The 20,265-nt window shown below is 46.7% G+C and overlaps 1 long non-coding RNA gene across 4 annotated transcripts in view; it reads right to left on the bottom strand.

Moving 5' to 3' along the window:
- Positions 1-20,265, bottom strand: part of LOC147128756 (uncharacterized) — a 110,015-nt gene that overhangs the window by 10,940 nt on the left and 78,810 nt on the right. For 3 of the 4 annotated variants that reach the window (XR_015082408.1, XR_015082407.1, XR_015082410.1), the window contains exons 6-7: positions 19,869-20,100; positions 19,258-19,417 (exon numbers count right to left, since the gene is read on the bottom strand). This is a non-coding gene — a long non-coding RNA (uncharacterized LOC147128756). Of the gene's footprint in view, positions 1-1,689; positions 2,120-19,257; positions 19,418-19,868; positions 20,101-20,265 lie in introns of all 4 variants that reach the window. The other variant, XR_015082409.1, reaches the window with a different exon arrangement.

Genomic DNA, 20,265 nt, shown 5'->3' on the forward strand with positions numbered 1-20,265 from the left:
GGCCTGTTAAGACGACTGCGACGGGTGCGCGCAGACTAGGATTGCAAAGAAAGCGTTGTTTGCCAAGAACGAGTCAAACAAATGGTAGCTTGCCGCTAGTTGATCGAACGCCAACATTTAGAGAGCTCCTCAACTCACTCCAACTCCTCGGCAGCAAATTGCGGCAGGCCAGTAGTGAAGTGCGGAGCCAATTTGCAGGCGCTAACCAAAGCGGCCGGACAGAGTAAAGCGCATAAACAGTCTTACAAATGAATTCAAGAATGGAAACGCGCAAGCGGTACAGTGAACATCCGCTAGTCACAAGAGCAAAAACGAAAAAAAAAAGCCGACAGCCACCCAGCGAGGCTACGAGCCGACGAAATGAAGCTCCTCCCCTCACTTCAACATAGTTCCTTGGTAGCAAGATGCCACGAGATGGCAAGTATGTGAAGGCTGACTGATTATCTCCTTCTGGCACAGGCCGTCTAAAAGTGCTCCAAAGGTCCAAAAACGAGGAGCCGCTGGTCCAGTCCAGCGTGCACATTTCCAGCCTGGCACTATGCCGCTTATCTCTTAGTGGGAAACAAACGCATCCCTCATCCTGGTGAACAAAGCCAAAAACAAAAGTCCCTAACCCGCGTCCCCATGCAGAAGGCCTAACGACAGCAGATAAGCAGGATGAATCCGACGGAGACCAAACGTTACGGAGGACGCGCCCGCGTTAAGGACAATCATATCGAGCCGCGCACTGCCAAACGGACGCAACAAAGACGCTGCCCGCTGGCTCGGACGACGACGACCATCCAGGAGGCCCGGCGGGATCCGAGATACGACGGGTTCAAGCATCCGCTGGTTTGTCGGCCCGTTTTCTTGCCCTTTCTGCCAAGAACGTGTGTTCCCACTCAAATTAAGACTTACACTTGTGCCGTAAGCGTTGAATTACAGCGACGATGCGAGACGCAAAGTCAAACGTGGGCGCGGCTGGGCCTGCCGCTCACTTTTTATTTTCCTTTTGGCTCAAAGTCTCACTCCTTCATATCCCGCCGCCAGCTGGCTCGACTTGGAGCGCACTCGATGAACATTGCGCAACGCCGCGCCTCGCTAATCAAACGAGATGGCGCTAACGCCGCGCATATGTCAAATCTGGTCTTGATGCGGTGTGACTGCGAAAGATGGATGACCGCTCGCAACGGCAGAACAGAGCTGATCATTTCAACATGTTCGCACACGTCACAACAATCCTTTGTTGGGAAATTCAAGACGAAGCGCCGATGAACCGACCGGTCCTCCAAATGGTCAACAAAATCGACGCACAGTTCGGAGCCGACTACATGACGTACGCAAAACTATGTTTAGGCGAGAGGCTCTGCAATGTTTTGTTTTCTTCCCCCCCCCCCCCGAAAAACGCGCAATAGTGAGAAAATCATGACGGTGCTTGAGCAGACCATGTTTCTGCTACGTTTGAGCCGAGAGATTGTGATCGTCAAAGTGTGGCCCCCTCCGGTGCTACGGCCAACGATCACTGAATGAAATGTTCAAACTGTGCAGAATGTTGCCGTAGGTTCAAATCAGATGAAACATAACGTTTAGGACTAAAGCCTCCGCCTTGGTCCAATGAAAACTTGAGCCGACTACGCTATTATATTTTAATGTTGCTCAGGATGGTGGTATTTCCAGACTCAAGTTTTTGCTTTTGGTTTGCATGCTTACGTGGTGTAGCAACTGAGGAGCCGCCGGCCTGGAGTCATCGGCGCGCGTCAGCATGCCTTGACAGCGCCGTGTTTCACGTCTTTGTCACCCGAGACCGAGAGGCGGGCCTCGCGGTGCCAGGACCGGGTCCAACACTCACGCGGCCGAGGTGTGGGCAGACGAAAGGGCTCTGCGCGGCGGCGGCGGCGGCGGCGACGCGGCTCATGTTGCCCGCGTGGGATCATGTGACTTGAGGCGGCCACAAGCAAGTCTCTGTTTTCATTTCCACGCGGCGCTGCTCTGCCTTTTGTTTCCGATAAGATGTATAAATGATGAGCTGGCTGACAAAGTACAGCATGGAGGTGGGTGGCGACGGGGGGGCGGCGTGGGCGGGGCCCCCGGGCGACGCATCAGTCATGCCCGGCCTGTCAGCAGGTAACTGATGGGGGCCCTGCAGGCACAAAGACCCCTTTTTAGCAAAAGAGGGGACGGAACTGAAGCCCGTGTGGGCTGACTCGTATTTAACAGGCTCTCTCAAGTTGGAGTTCCCAAACTGGGCTCCCAGGTGGCCCGCGAGCCTTAACTTGGGCTAGTCTGCAATAATGATGTCATCGCATTTAGGAAAAGTGTATAACAACATATGGGGAGCGGACAATAAAACTCAATAATCCAGTAGCTCACAATGAAAAAAAAAATCATACAAATACTAAAGTGAAAAACGTCCTTGTTTAATGTCAACAACAGGGCGGTGTAAAAATGACAATCAGCTCCTCTCTCGGCTTCTCGCTACGGCAGTAATATTATTTGTTCTTTGCAAACTATAAAGAACATTTGCCTGAATATAACTACTGCCCGCGCACTGTGCCGTAAAAGAAAGAACTACTTATGAGCTTATCTCTGATACGCAGGACGAGGAGCAACGCTGGCAAACAATCCACCGCTGCGTGACTCATTCGACATCAAAGCCGAAAAATACCGTCACTAGTTTTCATTGAAAAAACATTTTGAAACAATTGCATCATGCACCACGTAGCTGGTCAAACTTTTTTTCACTCTGACAAATTAGGAGAGAAAAAAATCTGTTAACACAATTTGACATGATGAATATTTCCATTGTGTATTTTGGGTCACTTTAGGAAAGTGAAAGAATGCCATTTCGTTTTTAATTGGAGACAATTTTGGCCCAAACAGCGTGTAAGGGTTGAAAATTGGTGCAAATCCACAGCCTTATATGAGCGTTGTGAACAAATTCCCATCCCGGCGACTCGGCCCGCAGCGGATGATCTCGCAACGTGAATAAATCTCTTTTAGGGGCTTTTGAACGCAACGTTTAGCTTTATGGTTCTGTTTTGCTTTCGTCTCGCTGCTCTCCGGAAGCATCGATCTTCGTCGCTGGCCAAGATGAACTCCACAAATGTGTGACGCCCGTGATGTGGAGACCAGATTGCAGCCTCCCGGGATTAGCCTCCTTGAGCATCGGCCGCAGGTGCACGCAAGACGGCGGATGCATATCAAATTAAATCGAGCACTAATGTCACATGAAACAGGAACACGCTACACTTTTAACAATGAGAAGCACAGGGCTAGCGAAAGGCTAGTGTCGGAAACTAGCGCAGCCGTGCATACGTGTAGCTCATTTCGCCAAGCTAATCATTTAAGGATGCCTCAAATGAAGTCTAATGATTCTCAAAGGTTCAAATTCCCAAACCTTTGGCCATATTTTTTATTTTCTTTTTAAACGAAAGTACAATTTTGGTCTGTTTTGTGAGAACTTGGAGGTTCTGCTATAGTGCATAAGTCAAAGTAAAAGGGTGTAATTATAACTGCAGGTGGGGGCGGGTGTTGATTGAGCACCTTCCGGAGCACAATTACCAAAGTGTCCGCATTAAACTGATGTACGAGTGCTTTATGTGTAGGAACTGCTAAAATTTTAATACGGCTCTCATTAGGCGCTGCCAGAATGGCATTGAGATGGCAGCGTTCCAAGGTCACACCAGAGGGGCAGGGAAAAAAAAAAAAGCGAAGATGGACTGAAAGAGCATCCATCCTACAGACTACAAGCTAAAAAATATATATATATATTTTATGAAATCCTACAACTGCAATGCATGGCTGTAGATGATCACAATGTCTCCACACCAAGGTCCCATTTAAGTGTTCACTTAAGTGGAGTCAATAAGTGGAACCATATTTGGTCACCTAAAATAAAAAAAATCTGCGCCAAAAATTGTGGGTTGCATCAGGAAGGACTTCCAGCGTAAAAACAGGACCAAACAGGCGACCCCTGATGGGACGAGCCTAAAGTCACAATGAATGCTACGCAATATTTTGAATTCAATAATGGAATTATTTTAAGTGCACTATACATAAGTTAAATAAAAATTTTACCAAAATGTTGAAACCAAACAGTTCCCCAAAAAGTTAAATACAACTGAACTCTATGTCACAAATGCACGGTACTGACTTAAAAAAAAAAAAAAAAGTTACTCCTGTAATATTATGGGCAGTTTGAACACTGAGTGCATTGACTCCTTCGCACACGGCAACACATCAGCCCTCCAACAACAATGGCGGCTAACACGATCATTCATGACACATTGTATAAACAGTGTAAGCTATCGGTGCTGCCAATCCACATGATTGATTGCGGCCCGCCTTGAGAGAAGAGTGACGCGTCAGGAAAAAGTTGTTCCTTTTTTTTCCCCCCCCCCCTTTTCCCAAGCAGCGCAAATCGAGGGCTGCCACGGAAAGCGGTGATTAATGTGCTCTCCACGGGTAATCCCACACCCCGGGCTAATGAAGGAGGAATCTATCACGGGGCAGATGTCACCGTGACGGAACTCCAAGTAGCTGGGAACAATTTACTTTCTTTTCCGTAACTGTTCCTGAAAAGTCCTGATGTGTCGGGAGTGAGAAAAAAAGAAACACTCAACGATGACACTTCAAAGTACGAGTGCACCCTAACTTCATTTACGCTTCATTTAGCGCTCACTTGGCAATAAATTCATCGCAAATTCACTCTGTCACACAGTATGCTGACTTTTGATCACAGGTGATAAGCATATGGCTAGCAAAAGGCTCGCGCGAGAAGCGAACGTAGCAGTCTACGATTCTGTGCTAGCGGCCCCAAGTCCTAAAATGAAATCAATTGCTTACATGCTGTACTTGATCACAGATGACCATATGCCTAGCGAGCGGCTAGCATGAGAAGTTCACAACGCAGTCTACTTCTATTCCGTGCTAGCAACCGCAAGTGTAAAATGAAGTTGAGCGCTGTCATGTAAAAATCGTTAACATGCAATCTTTTCATGACAAATGCTGAGCAAATTGCTTCGTGGAACGATGATGTGACATTTAGCTGAGTAGTCCACATCTTTACTCAGTGTTAGCACACACAATTGTCCAAATAAAATTGAGCGTTAACTTCACACGCTACACTTTTGATAACTATACGGCGAGCGGGAGGCTAGTGCGAGAAGCTAAGAGTCCGCAAGTGCTAGCGTGCATCGGTGCAAAATGAAAACAAGCGCCAACTTCACATGCAACCGTTTATCATATGTGAAAAGCATACGGTTAGTTGGCGGCAAACATTTACTGTAACAGTCCGTGTCTCAACGCAGTGCTCGCGTCAGCAAGTGTAAAATGGAAGTAAGTGCTAATGTGATGCTAAATGTCACAAACGACCTTTTGATCACAAATGGTGTGTGAATGGCTATTCAAATTCTAGTGCGAGAGGCTAGCATAGCGGTGGAAAATAGAGCACCGTCGTCGTCAACCACATTTTGTATATTTTGGTGTCTTTTAGGTCACTTTAGGAGGGTGACAAAAATGAAATGTGTGTTTTTTTTCTTTATTGCTGTCAAATATGTATGTAAGGGTTAACAACATGCAACATTGTCAGCACAGCAAATGTGCTTAATCTGATGTCACGGCCGTAATAAAACCAGCGACACGCCGCAACATCTGCCTGTTGATTAGTCGTCACATGCTGCTCGTGAATCAATTTCCCGCCACAATTATGAGCGATGGCGCTGGCTTTAAAGTTTAACGGCGCGCTTTACGAGGCGCACTCCAACGCCGGCGCCTCCCAACCGGCCCGCTCGTCACTCTAATTGCCCTTGGTGTTGTTGTTAATGGAGAACAATGACCTCCGCGCAGGCTGCCAGCTGCAAGTTATGGTTGAGATTTGCATCAAAAACATGGCGAGGGATCGGCGGTGCGTGCTGCTGTATTGGTTAGCAAGAGAGCCCAGACGGGCGGCACTTTTCCCCTAATACGAGGGTTTGAAAATTACGAGAATTTTTGAAGTTGGGACCTTTCCATGGGAATTAACAAGAATTTACCATAAAAAAAGTTATTAATGAAATAACTGGTCACTGTCACAATCAACCTAGTTGTTATAAAAAGGACCTACTTAAAAACACCTTGTTGGTATTAAAAAATACATAGTTATTAAAAAGATGTTTTTCAAAAACGAATAATAAAACAGTTATTGTTAAAATGCTGTCCCTACTTATTAAAACAAAATCTACACGTTAAAAATAGTCTCATTATTATAAAAACATTGACTAAAACATCCTGTTTCTATTTATCAAAAACAAAAACTATTAAGAAAAATTTGTTATATAATATAGTTATTAAAACTTTTCAAAACTAGTTAGACTTAATTATTGAATCAAGCTATTAATAAAGTAGCTATTAAAGTACTTTGTTATTGTTATAGTTCAAATATATGTCTACATATTTACATATCCATATTTGAAATCCAGTTGGACTGATCCAAGTTGGTCTGAGAGAAAGCAGCTAAGCAGCGATCAAAGTCCCAAAGCTTGCTCCTCACACCTGATTTTGTCAGAGCGATTTCACACCGAGAAGGCCAACGACCGCCATCGGGACCAAAACAAGCGGAAACGACGTCGGGGTGGGGGGAGGGGTGGCGCGGCCTGGACGGCGGCGCTCAGGTCGGGCATCAAAGAAGCCGCCACGCAGACGGAGGGGCCGAGCGCCGGCTGGCCGTTGCAACCGAGGGGCCGGCTGGAGGTCGCGCAGGCGGATGAAAGACTTCACAGCTGGCAGGTGGAGCTCAAGGAGGCATTGTTCGGCCGCTCACGCTAAGCCCAAACAAGTGCTCGCGCTGACCGACGGCCAGTCAAGCACGGTGCAGAGCGTCGCAAATGTTTGTTTTGACACTCCTCATTGACGACGACTTTAAATACGCTTTTGGCGTCGGGCTTGTCGTAAATATTCAGGACATTTACGCCAGGACAAGCGCGCTTAACACACTCAGCTTCTTGTACGACGTCGTGGTAGCAAACGCCAAATACGCCATTTGGCAAGACGTGCCACCTTGGCTCTAAGGTCATGGTTGGCTACACAAAGTAAAAGCGCAAATTACATTTGAAAGAAATTCGCCAAGAAAATCAATATTTGATGATAAAATATACAAGAAAATACATTTTGAATGAACAGCTTAAATCTTTTTAGGAAAGTGCAACATCAATTATTTATCTTCATGACAGTGCAAATTCAGCGGTTTGTCTTTGTTTGTAGGAAAGTGCAAAATCAGTCGTTTCCCCCCTGCTCCGGCAAATAAAGAAGCAAGAAATAAAGTTTGCCGTGACGTCCACCAGCTGATTTGTTTTTGGCTAGCTTCAAAGTTTTTTTTTTTTGTCGGGTCTCCTCGTAATAGACGCGTCTCACAAATGCTTCCACAATGGGGTTCATGACACGCAAGTAAACATGGCCTCAAAGACAGGAAACACCTTTGTGCGGGTTATTCTTCGCTTGGGCCTCACAATGACCGACCTGCTCGTACCCACAAAACAAAGGCGCTTTCTCAGCCCGACGCGCACCAACGTGACATCATGAGAAGAAATCTTGGATTCCGTCCGCCTGCCACGCTGTCAGTCCACCAGCATCAAACATGGCCCGCAGCAAGCGATTCCTTTAAGGTATTCCCGGACACTAAATGATTCATTGTGCCGGCCGCATTGTTAAACACGCCCTTTGGGGGGTGGCGGGGGCGGGGGGTGGGGGGCTCACTTCAAGTCAATAAAAGCTTGTCTGAAAGCATATTAATGTCCCGCGCCTGTTAATGGAGACAAGGGGGAGCACGTTGACTGGATGGAACCTGGCATCTGTTTCTCAAACTTTTGACACCAAGCAGCACTTGCCGTAGCAGCGAGATGAGCAACATTAGCGACAATTTTCACTTTTCAACAATTTTCCGGTTCAAATCGGTTTTTGTGGCACCCCGACACACAAAATCTCAAAAGTTGGAGATTGGCTGTTAAATTGAAGAGCAAATTTCATATTGTAGAACTGGCTCGCTTGTTTGTTTGTTTTTGTAGTGAATCACCGCAGTTGGTTTCCTTATGAAACGCACAAAGTGACTCCAGTCGGTCTGCTGAAGAACGAGAACAAAATGTGGACGTGCTAGGCCGACTGCATGTCCGCGTGTCCAATTGTCTGACCACCAAAGATAAACTGCGTAGGTAATTCTGTCGTCAAGTATGTGTTGCAGCTACTCTCTATCAAAACAAGACACAACAACTTTGTACGGATAAAATGTGGATATTGTGTTGAAACTTTCCAACTTCATAACGATCAAGAGAGACCCCAAAGCCATTTCCTGCCTTTGCGAACACACAAATGTGAGCGATTTGGAACGTCGGGGTGTCACAAAGGCGGCCAAGCTGCTTTGTCTGCGCCAAGCTCGCATGGGTCCAAAACATTTGCGCGTTGACAACATGATGGATGACGCGCGGTTAAGTGGTTCGCCCGTCACACGGGCTTGCAAAACTTGCTCCAAAGCCACGAAAACAAACGAGTGTTTTCACATGGCATCAAACGCCGATGTGCTGCTAATTAGAAAATGAGACGACAGACGCATGGCACTGACATGCAAATGGTCGCCAATCATTAATATTAATCAACCGCATTTCCTTTGAACTGTTCAAGTTGTCTCAACGAATAACGCAACCAGACTGCACCACTCACTTCTAATTATGTTTTCATTCTAATTTAAAATACATGTATTTTTTTCGAATCATGTGGCAATCAGAGTCCAGCCTTTCACTGTTTTTGTGCTCATCCTTTGCGCCATTTGGTGGCCTTCTGGCATCAAGGACGCATGTTGACGGGAGTTGAGTAGTTTCTTTTAGACAGAAGTAGAAATTTGGTGCCATCTTGTGGCAAGGATAGGCAAGTACAAACATTTACGTCTCTTGCACTGCCTAAGACGCTGACGTCGGATTTTGGCCTGTTTTACTGCCACTTCTCTGCCTGAGATCTACTGGGAGACGGGCGGCGCATGCATCGCGAGAGAGGAGGCATCTCCCAAATTAAAAAACAGACATCAAGGAATCAAAAATACCACCATCTTGCTCAGGGTTCAAATCATTTCAAGATTATATCTTGGAGACGTATATACCGCGTGCGCCACATTAAAATCATGTTCAATTGCTAACACACACAAACAAAAAGACATGCTGATTTATTCCGCTGTCATTGATTAAAATAGTGGTGTGTCAATATAAGCGATGACGTGGGGATAGAGCAACAGTAGTCATTTGCGAAAAAATAGGAAATTGACCATATTTGGACATGCGAGCTTTCGGCCCAACAGCGACATGGTATTCTATTGCAGATTTTCACCCAGGTGGGGTTGCAACATATGCCTCGCAAAAAACGGCGTGACTGTGCTACTTTCGCACAAGCCAAAACCTTGCCGCCATCTTGGGGTACTACAGCAGAAGGACAAAAATAAACATACGCGAGGTGCTGGGTGAAGGGTTGGTTCGGTTCACTATGTCTCAAAAACAAAACAGGTGGACCCCGAAGCCGGTTCAAAAGGGCTTTTAAGAAATGATTGAGTGATTTAGGCGACGGAGGATCCACGCTGCGGCAGCCTTGGATACATCTGTCAACGTCCTGGCGCCTTCGGGCATCGGCCGGCCTGTCCTGCTCTCGTCCGACCCCGACCCCCTTTCTCAAGATAAATACCTCTGTCACCGTTCACCTCCAGTCCCTGGACGCAACTTCAACTTGTCATCCATCATCCTTCTGTGTCATGTTCCTCCCCCTTCACTAATGACTTTCGGACCTCAGCTCTGAACATGACCAAGCGGGTCCAGACTTATTTTTATGAAATGGCCGCCAGCTAACAAGCTCATCCACTAATGTGCCTCTCTCTCTCGCAATTTCAGAAACACAATCATCTTTGTTGGCCAAGCATTTTCAAGGGTTGCTGTGGACGAATGGGTGGGAACGCGGCCATTCGTACGAGTGGGCGTGGCAAATTAAAAACGGCATCAGAATTTGCCGCCTCGAATCAGATGGCGAGACGTCACTGGAACCGGCGTTTTGTTGAGATGGTGTTAGCTGTTAGCCGGCGTCCACTTTGGATGTTACAAACTGAAACCATGCGGGAACGCTGACGTTGACGGATCTGCGGGAGAACGTCTATCAAGTCCATACACGTCTGAGGACGTGTGCTACGTTTGTTATTAGAGCAGCTATGATCTTACATGCTAATGGTTTTTCACCTTTCTGACTTAAGGCTTCTTTATTTCACTCGTACCGTTATTAGCGGGCCGCTTAAAAGGGAGCGGCAGTGCACTGGGGGCGTTAAGCTTATTAATTGTTGTTTTGATGTCACAGCCGCTGTGTGCACCCGCTGATTTAATCAGCTAAATTCGCCGCCGTGGGAGCTAGCCGTAGCGCCGCGACCGTATATGGCAACAAAGCGGCCCTTGCCGGCGTGATTTACACATACGGCGTCCGTGTAACGCTGATTAGCCGAACTGTGATGTTCATCGCATTAGCGCCGCGCTATCGTTAGCGCAATTTTCACGTGTGAATGTGCACTCATGTTGAAGATTTGATTTGACCGGCTGACGCAAGAGGCGACCTGTTAGCTCTCATCACAAGGACGGGCCACATTTGAGGGTTTTTTTTGTTTGTTTTTGTTTGTTTGTTTTTAATGGGCAGATGGGCCAGGTTGTTAAGGTTAAAAAAATTAATCACAATAAAATGTGCATGTTCAATCTACATTATAGTGTCAGTTAGAATTAAATCAACTAATTATTCACAAATTGTAAATCTTACTAATATTTTTATTTTACAATTTACAATAAACAACCAATTATTTAATGGGATGGATGAATTTAAAAAGAACTGTGAAAACATTTTAATGAGAGTACTAAAAAAAGTCAAATCCTCCCTGTTTATCTGGACTCAAGTATTTTATGAGGCAAATGAATATTGAAAAAAAAAAACATTTTAAATTGACGAGTTCGGGGGTGACGATGTCTAAATTAATGCAACACATATGACAGGACTCTTGATGTGAAAATGCTTGACGAGCCATATTCAGATAAATACGTGCGCGCATCTACAGTAAACGAGTGTGTCCACTAATGACTTGGGGGGGGGGGGGGGGGGTGTCTCCCTACCTCCCTCCCTCCCTCCCTCACAGGTACAATCTTGTTTGCCTCCATCTCTCAGGACCTTGGACCCCCGAGACCCGAAGAGGCTTCTTTATCCTCACCTGGCCGCGCGGTCTGGGCTCCTCTAATCACGAGCGCGTCGGCTCGACCGGCCGCCCCCATCAGGAGGGGCAAGGGCCCCGTCTTGCAATTAAGTCGCCGCCTCGAAAGCGAAACGCCACGTCGGTCCCGGCGGGGCCCAAAGCTGCAAAGCGGGCCTGATTAACCTGACGGCGTCAGTTCATGTCGCCCAGTGACGCACGCAAGTGCTTCCCAACCTGTACTCAGCTAAGCATATTATTTGCATTGGAAAACTCACACACCACCAAACACAAAATGTCACAAAAAGCATATCGTAGCCTTCAGGTGGAAACCGCCTAGGTCCAAATATGGTCAAATTTCGATTCAGTAATGAAACTTGTGTTCATTAAAAGGTGATATGTAAATGTAAAGGTGACATACATGTGATGTCCGTACCTAGCGCCGATCCCCAAGGCGAAAGGCTCGCAAACGGCGGGTCCCGCGGGCCGAGTGAACGACAAGCGTTGACGCGAGGCCAGCCGACAGAGACGGACGGATCGATAGACGAGCGCATATGCGGACGGGCCTATTGATAAACTCCCGCCGACAACGGGCCGAACACTTGGAGCTCGTCGGGGCCAGCTGTCCGTCACGCCGCCCGTTATTTTGCGCGCACTTCAGGTCGGATGTCCTCAACCCGCGACCGCGGGGCGCCCGGGCCGACCCGCCGGCCACGTAACATGCCAAAACACTTTTTCGTCACTTGTCAGTCTGGATGGCGCGCCGCGTCACTCCGGACGTCTCGGCTACTGTCTGTGACAAGGAGCAAGCTCGGCGGGGATGCCGGCGACTACGACAAATACGCGAGTGCCTTCGCGCAGGAGAGGAATTGGTTCCGTGACCACGCTCGCTTGGATCGCAATTCAAGCTTCCCCACTGCAACAAATGGAAATGCCAGTAATGGGCTCCAGACGCCCCCCAAAACACCAATATTAGTGTGGAAGATGTTTTTTTAATAATCGCACTGTGAAATATTGTACTGTATGAAAATACAAACAACAAAATAAAATGTTGAAAATAAAGTGTTGAAAAACAGGATATTAGTTCAAACCGAGTGTGCAGAAAATGCGCGTAAAAACTGATTATGATTCGCTTTCTAATCAACAACGATTGTGTCTGCAACGTGAGAAAATAGGCCAGAATGTTGATTGTTGTTTTCCAAAGTAAACACGGATGTTTGAAATGTCTTATTTTGATTAAACACACACAAAAAAAAATCTGTCTGCTTTCACGGAGAACTACACAAGTCAGACAATATTTAATATTACTGCACGTCCGGTTTGGAACGGTTTCGACGGGAACGACTGCGGCCATCTCATCTCCCTTCCACGCCAAAAAGTTGACGTCATCTTTTTGCCCGACACGTCACACATTCCGCCTTCTGTTCACCTGACAGAGTAGAAGGCTTTGTTTACTTAGAGGTCTACGTCGGGAAAAAGCTCTGCGCTTTTGCCACGGCGACTACAAGTGGAGCCGTCGTGTGAGCTGGGATGAATAATGGAGTGCTTCCCCGAGAAGGCGGCGCTCTTGGTGGCAGGAGGTTAATATTCTCACATGTCATTAGGTGGCCGGGCCGGACTGACGGCTCATTGAATCGGGCAGCAAATGATTTCCTCATGCCGCAGAGGACAGAGCACTTCAAAGTGAAGCGGGAGGGAGGGGGCGGGGGGTGGGGGCTGTTAGGGGTGGGGGGCTGAGGTCAGGACAAGCACTCCACTTTGATTAATGAGCGCAGCTCGGCAGAGGTTGCCAGTAGGTAAGAATGTGACGCCCAATTGGATGTGAAAGCGGGGGAGCGACTTTAAGCTGGATTTGACCCGGCTGCAGAAAAAAAGTCCCGCGCGGCGCACACCGTCACCGTCGGGCTGACTTGATGGCTTGTGACAGCCCAACTCACGCACCCTCTGGCTCGTGTAGTCATGACTTTTCACTTGTTGCCTGACAGCTTTACCTAATAGTCGCATGAGCACTTGCAATCGTGGACAGAATCGCGTGGACGCAACCACCCGAACAGGAAACCCTCGGAATCGGCGAGGGGGCCGAGTCAACATTTGCGAGTAGGAAAGCACGCCAGCAGTTGCCTGAGCAGTGCCACCTTGACAGAGTTGACAGGACCGTCATGTGTTGTGTGTTGGACTTCGAAACTCAGTTGACTGGTAGACCAAATCCATTTTCGCCATTGAAATGACTTGAAATTCAATGAATCTGTTCCAGACCCCCTAAAATGTCTGCAATTTATTCCCTTATGTGTTTTGGTCAAGAAAAATGGTGCTGCATTTTATAAAAACATGACAAGGGAATGCGCGTGTGAGCACCTGCGCGTGAGTTGTGGCCAAGAGCAGGCCCTTCTGAGTGTGCGCATTTTGTATTTGTCTCCACGATTTGACTTCAGTGAGTGACGCAACTAACGTTTCCTGCATGCTCCCTGTGAGTCTTTTTCATTCCTGTATTTATGTGTTTGGCTGCTTTTCAAATTCAATACAAGCGCATCTATAAGTGTGGCTCTAATATATTTTCATCCATCAGAAACTCACTCCCAAGTCAAAGTTTGCCTTTCAACACCAAAAAAAAAAAAAAAAGAGATGAAGGTATCACTGTATACTGTAAAAAGTCACAAAAAATAATCACTACAGCTTGTTGTAAAAGTAAAGCTAAATTGCCAACAAGTTTCATTGTGTGGGATAAGCCAAGACACCCCCCCCCCCCCCAAGCGTCTTTTCACGGCACTGCACCAGTAATAACTTTCACTCCTTTTGTAAACAACAAAAGTCCTAATCTGCTTGATCTCCGACTGTGAACAAGCGGCGAGGAATGCGAGTGACATGCCGGTCGGCACTAAACACAGCGCATGCACCTGCGAGGACAAAGTGTTGCTCGCACTCAATAACACCCCCCCCCCCCCAAAAAAAAAACACACATGAGGCAGCTGGAAACCTTTTAATTAGCACTAATTACCTTAGCGGAGAACGGTCAGCATGCTTGGAAAGGATTTGTCAGCACGTGAGAGATCAGAAAGACGGGCGGTGCTCACGTTCTCCTTGTGCTGAGTCAAAAACTAATAAGAGGCCGATAATGGGACCCGTGAGGATAACAGCCCAGGTGGCGGCGCGTAATCCCCACTCACAACTAATACCGCCGACACAAACGGTCCTTCAAATCTGTGCCGTTTTGCACCCCTGTACACTTGACTGTACAAGTTGCTATGTTGTACATACGGCACCGACACGGAATGATGAAGGTCAGAGATTTTTAAAGTCGAGTACAACACATGCGGACAAGACAATATAACAAGACTCACGGGCATATCATCTTTATCCTCCGCATAGAACGACTAATATTACTGCCGTACTGAGGAGCTGAGACGTCTCCACGAACAGTGTATCTGTCTTATACTGCCTTCAGGTGGCTAAGACATCAAATGACAAGTATATCATGATACGATATCCAAACGTTTGGACTGATATCGCGATACAAGTTGAACGAGGCTATCGCGATACTTTTCCACTGTGCAACAATTCCTGAATATTTTCCCATCATCAATGCTAATGTTACAACTCCACCTACAATGTTACAATATTTTGACAACAAAAATGGTATCATGACAACAACTTGTGACTGAAGATTACTGCAATATTTCGACAACAACACTGATACCGAGATACCACTCCATAATAGGCTGTTGAGCTATTTGGCCAACTAGAATGACTGAACAATACCAAAATAATTTTCCATCAACAATGCTAATATCACAACACAAACTTTCATAAAATCACAACATTTTGCTACGATAACGATACGATAAATCTTCAGATTTAAGATTGGCACAATATTTTTCCAACAATCACGAAACCGCATCTCACGGAAGAAAAAACCCTCCAAAACATCCAATGTGACAATTCTGATTGATCTCTGTGTGAAACCGGTTCAGGAATGTCTAATTGCTGATCAAATGTTCCCTTCAAAGTAAAAAGTGCCTTTAAACTCCCCATTAGCCACCCAATTGCCCCGCCCCCTTCCGTTACGTAGGAGGAGCTCTTTCTTGTGCAATGAGCCGGCGGTCCGAGAAGATTGTCACTTCAAAGCCGTGTCCAACTGGGATTAAGCGTTTTTTTTTTTTTTTTTTTTTTAGCTTCTTGTGTTACTTCTGAATTGGGCACATTTTTGTGATCATTGCGCACAAAGTCCACTGTGCGACTTTAAGTCTCATTCACTTTGTGTCTCCATTGTGACGCAGGCAAGGGGGGGAGAAAAACAAGCCTTTGTCCGCGACCACCAGAGTGTCATCTGGGCTCAACCTCCTGCGAGGACGGCAAGATAGTGAGCACGGGGCTACCTCTCCCCCTCCCCTTTTTATTTTTAGAAGTGGAGAAGAGAATCTTCAAATCATTTACAAACAAAGAGGGCGGCATGTAAAGGGCAAGAGAACAGACACAGGAAACAGATGAATAAGCAACTTCAATTACCAGCCGGCGACCTTGAGAGGCCCGGATTAAGCCGCGCGTCTCACAGCAAACGGCTGCACATGGCAGCTGACAAGGCCACAGAAGACTTGTGGGTCTCAAGTTTGATGCACCCCCCCCCCCTCCAAACAAGCCTGTGAATTCCTTGGGATAGACGACTGAGAACACGGCAGAAATGGCTTTACTGATGATTTGCGCATTCCTCTCTACCACTGTAGAACAAGATGATTGTCAATGTACGGCACTTCAAACAACCAAGTAGCTTTGCCTTAAGGAAGCCCACTTAGCTTAATGCTAACAAAAAAGGGCTAGCGACTCAAATAAATAGAGACAATATAACACTCAAGGGTATATATTCTTTATCCTCTGTGAAAAACGACTAGCATTACACCATCTTAGTGAGTCAGTTGTGAACATTTGATCTGTCTGTCATACTGCCCCCAGGTGGCCAAGGCGCACACGCCAGAAGGCGCAGCCTTGAATTGAGGCCGACAATGTGGCAGAAGCTGTTCAATACTTTCCGTTCCATTTAATTATGTCATTCCGGTATGCTTTGTCACAATAAGATATGACGGAGTTCTATCTTTCTTGTCACAAAAATATTGCAATACAACACGATAGGATTGCTCCATTCTGCCATCAAAAATACGACCGCTGACATATCGTTATATAATAGCGATACTAAGCCAATGCCAATTTTGCGATCCAACCGCCGATGTCGTGATTCTGGATGAAGCAATGACATTTTTGCATTCGTGCCGATCTCATTTGCTCGTCCGACCGGCCAGTGAAAAAGCACGCTTTGCAGTCGCCCACCTCACAAATGGTCATTTATAATGCGCAGATTTGCAAAATCACGCCATATGATTTCAAAATTTGCCGCTCCCCCCCGGCCCCTCCGTCTTTCCATTACTCACAAGAAGGCATATGTTAGCGTCAGAGAGAACTTGCTTAAAATTCAATCCACTTTGGCGCCATTATCATTCATCAAGATAACGAATGACTCCTTCAGAGTATGGTAATTATCGTTTGATAAATCATCAGCAGAAAATTAACTGGACGTCAAAACATTCATGGGGCGAGGAGGGGGTGATGAATGGAGGATGATTGCGGTGATGAATTGTGTTAATCTGGCCGCTGTGAATCCAGCGAAACGGCTAAACAGCTCAAGATGGATGGGGTGCGCAAAAAGCTGCAAGGTCAGAGCGCCCCATAAAAAAAAAAAAAAAAAAAAAAAAAGAAGAAAAGAAACTACAATGATGGGGAAGGAATAAAGTAAAAGAAAAAGTGTGAATAATTGCACGCATGCCTTCCTGGGGTAGTGCTGAAACAAGCAGACAACTAATACATGGGCCAATTTAACTAACGCTGATTTTTACGCCACTGTACTCGATCTATTTTTTAGGGGGTGCTGGCTTTGATCAAAAGGAGGGGCGAGGGCGCGACACCGGCTTTGCTCATTGCTTTGCCCACGTTGAAGTCACAACAGGGCGCATGGAGGCGTTCCTCACACTGGCTGCTGTCCTTTCTCAGCCTCCCCACTGGCCCGCCGTCAGTCACAATGAAAAGATTTCACAATAGCGGCGGGCAGAAAGTCGTTCCAGCGACTCATCCGTCATTTGGCCGTTCCACTCGGCTAATGGCCCGACGCTTCAACGCATGCTGGAGACTTCGCAAAGTGCCGCGCTTATTAGGTGGGCCTGCCGCTTCCCACAAAGTCACATTCTGGTTTGAAAAAGATGGCGCCTGAACTTACGAGAGGCCCGAGTCGCTCACTAGGCCACGCCCCCTGAAAGGCACACGGCTCAGGTGCACGGTTGCCGTTGTGACTTTGGCTCGTCCCGACGTTCAGTTATTCTGTTACTTCATCGTCTCTTTTATTATGTTCTGTCACAAAGCAGTGCTATGTTTCTTTATTTAAAAACAACAACGGCAAAAATTGTGTTTTGTTTGTATACTATCGCAATACAACTCGTGGTACAATGTTATCACGATATTTGATTTTGCTTATCACGTATTTGATCAAGGGGCGCTTTGTTTTCAACATTTTTGTGTCAGGGAAAGGAGGTCTGCCAAAGGTCAAGGGAACGAGACGTCGGCGATGTGAACGTGAATTGTCTCACGCTAAACGAGGTATCGGCTAAGCAACAAATATTCCTTTAACGTGGCCAGCGAAGCCCGAACGCTATTATTCTGCTAACCATTAGCAATTATCTCCCTGTCAAAGCTGCAGGTGACAAATTCTGCCCACGCCCGAGCGAGCGCTATCATCAAGCCGACATGAGCTTCATGTGACGGCAGCTAAATCAGCCGCCCTGACAGACAAATGGGCTGCCTTGGAAAAGCTTGGCCATCATCCCCGGCTGGGAGGAAGGAACCAGCTGACCTTTTTTTTTTTTTTTATATTATTATTCTCTACACGAGGAGATTAAATAGTGCAGATTCTCCATGTACGCTCTGTTTCCAAAATATACGAATTATTGATGGCTTTTGCGGCGCGGTCGTTTCATCTTGTGCCAAGTTGCAGTCATCGTTTTTACCTTGGGCTAGTTTTGCCCTTACAGATGGTCGCGGAAAAACAGGAACTGCACTTCATCCTTACAGCAGAGGAAGCGCACGTGCGTGCGTGCGTGCGCGCGCGCGTACACTCGAGGTGGCAAAAGTACTCAAATGCCGGACTTAGGTGGAACCACGCGTAAAAAAAGAGAAGTTAAAAGTACAAGTATTGATTTAAGTCCTTTACCGAAAAAAAAAAAAAAAATGAAAAAATGAAACGTTCTTCAGTCAATTTAGAGATTTGTGTGTAAATCTTACATGTGTGAAGGTAATTGCTGAAAAAATGTGCAAAACTATGCAGGGATAAAGCGTTCAATTGATTTTCACTATTTCTGTTTTCTGGATTTTTTCGGGGGCCTGGCTAAAATGGTGCCCAGGGATGCAACTGCATGAATCACCGCTCGCCCACTATTAGGAACTTCAGTGCCTTGTTTCACATCGGCGGTTATCTGGCATCATTGCAATTTGTAGTTCGCTGGCTAGCTAGCTAGCTGGCTACTCCTCAAAAGCACATCCTCGCTTCAGATAGTCTGTTGCCGCGGCTGCTTTAGAGCGCCTCGTTGCCATGGCGTGAAAAAGGTCCGGGAGTGGAATACATTGCAGCCACCGGCAGATTTAAGCGGATACAGCTCAATCATTTAATGATGTAGCTGCTGGATAAAGTAGCATCAATTACTTGTGGATTTTCTCTCTTCGCATGAATGTTCACTGCACTCAAGTGAAGGACAGATACCTGAAAAACCTACTTCGGTACAGTGGCAAAGTATTTGTACGTACTTCCCATCACTGGTGCGAGGGGCAATAATACGAGTCATCCGTCACGGTATTTCAAAAAGGCGCACTTGCGTGCGAAGTGGCGCCAACATTCTATAACGCACCTCAACCAGCGAGACTTAATTGCTTCGCACCTCGGCCGACGATTAATAACCCGAGTTGTTCTTAGTGGCGTGCGAGTTTGGAACGGAGATGAGGGAAAGCGTACCTCCAAAGGGGTGTGCACATACCTTCAGCCACATGCCACTTTTCACACCGAGGCCGCACGTAAGGTCCAGCGCCAGGATTCAACTCCGTCACGGTGGCGTGACACAGCGGCTGAAGGATTGCCGTGGCTTTTTCACCTCTTGGCCTTTTTCACCTCTCGGCCTCCGCGACAGCCATACTCCACTAAAGGGAAGAAAAAGAAAAAAAAGTTAGAGTGAACAGTGGGTTCAGGACCAAGCCCCAACGTGAATAGCACAAATTCACCCCTCCCGGACCAAATTCAATGGGAATTTGTGCCAATTGCTCTTTGTGAACTGAAGACAATTTAACAAGAGTTGAAATCGGATTTATCGGTCAGTCGTCCGACTTGAAGAGCTTTTGGAGTTCACCTGTGGGTGCCATTAGACCACGCGTCAAATCGGAGGAAGTAGGAAACCTGAAAAGTTGCCGCAATCAATTTCAATCAGAAAGTGAGTGCTACATAATGGTTTGTCTGCCCTTGCTTTTCAAGTCAGGCTGGCAAAGAATCCATAACTGGAGGACATCCCGCCGGGATCCAAAACCCTAATTAATAACTTGTCTCTTATATCTTTGTCAATACAGTCCAAAACTTCACTATCTTTTTGTTTCCAACCTTGGCATTTTGTCTCGGCCGCCGTTTATCGATGATTTTCCGTCCGTGGTGCCACTCCTCGTTTGTCATGATTATTGCTGAATTTTGAAGCTGTCGGCCGCGCGAGCCGCGGGAGATCGATGGGCGTCCGCCGACGCCTCGGCCGTATTGGCAGCGGCGAACGGCTCGTCCTCGCCCAATTGCGTCTCCATCATCTATTAGCTGTCCGTTGATCCTCGGACGGGGTCGAGCCCTGCGGTGGAAAAGTGAAGAAATGCAGTAATTGCTGCCTCTGAATTGTTACAACTGCCATTATTAAACCGGAACATCAACTGTGAGCCCAAAAGACTAATATTATTGTCAGTTTACCTTATAACATGAACCTTTTTCACCGCAAACCCCTTCGCAAACCATAATA

This window comes from Filicampus tigris, chromosome 19 (genome assembly GCF_054856515.1).
Source record: "Filicampus tigris isolate MCC_2025a chromosome 19, RoL_Ftig_1.0, whole genome shotgun sequence".
Lineage (NCBI taxonomy): Eukaryota > Metazoa > Chordata > Actinopteri > Syngnathiformes > Syngnathidae > Filicampus > Filicampus tigris.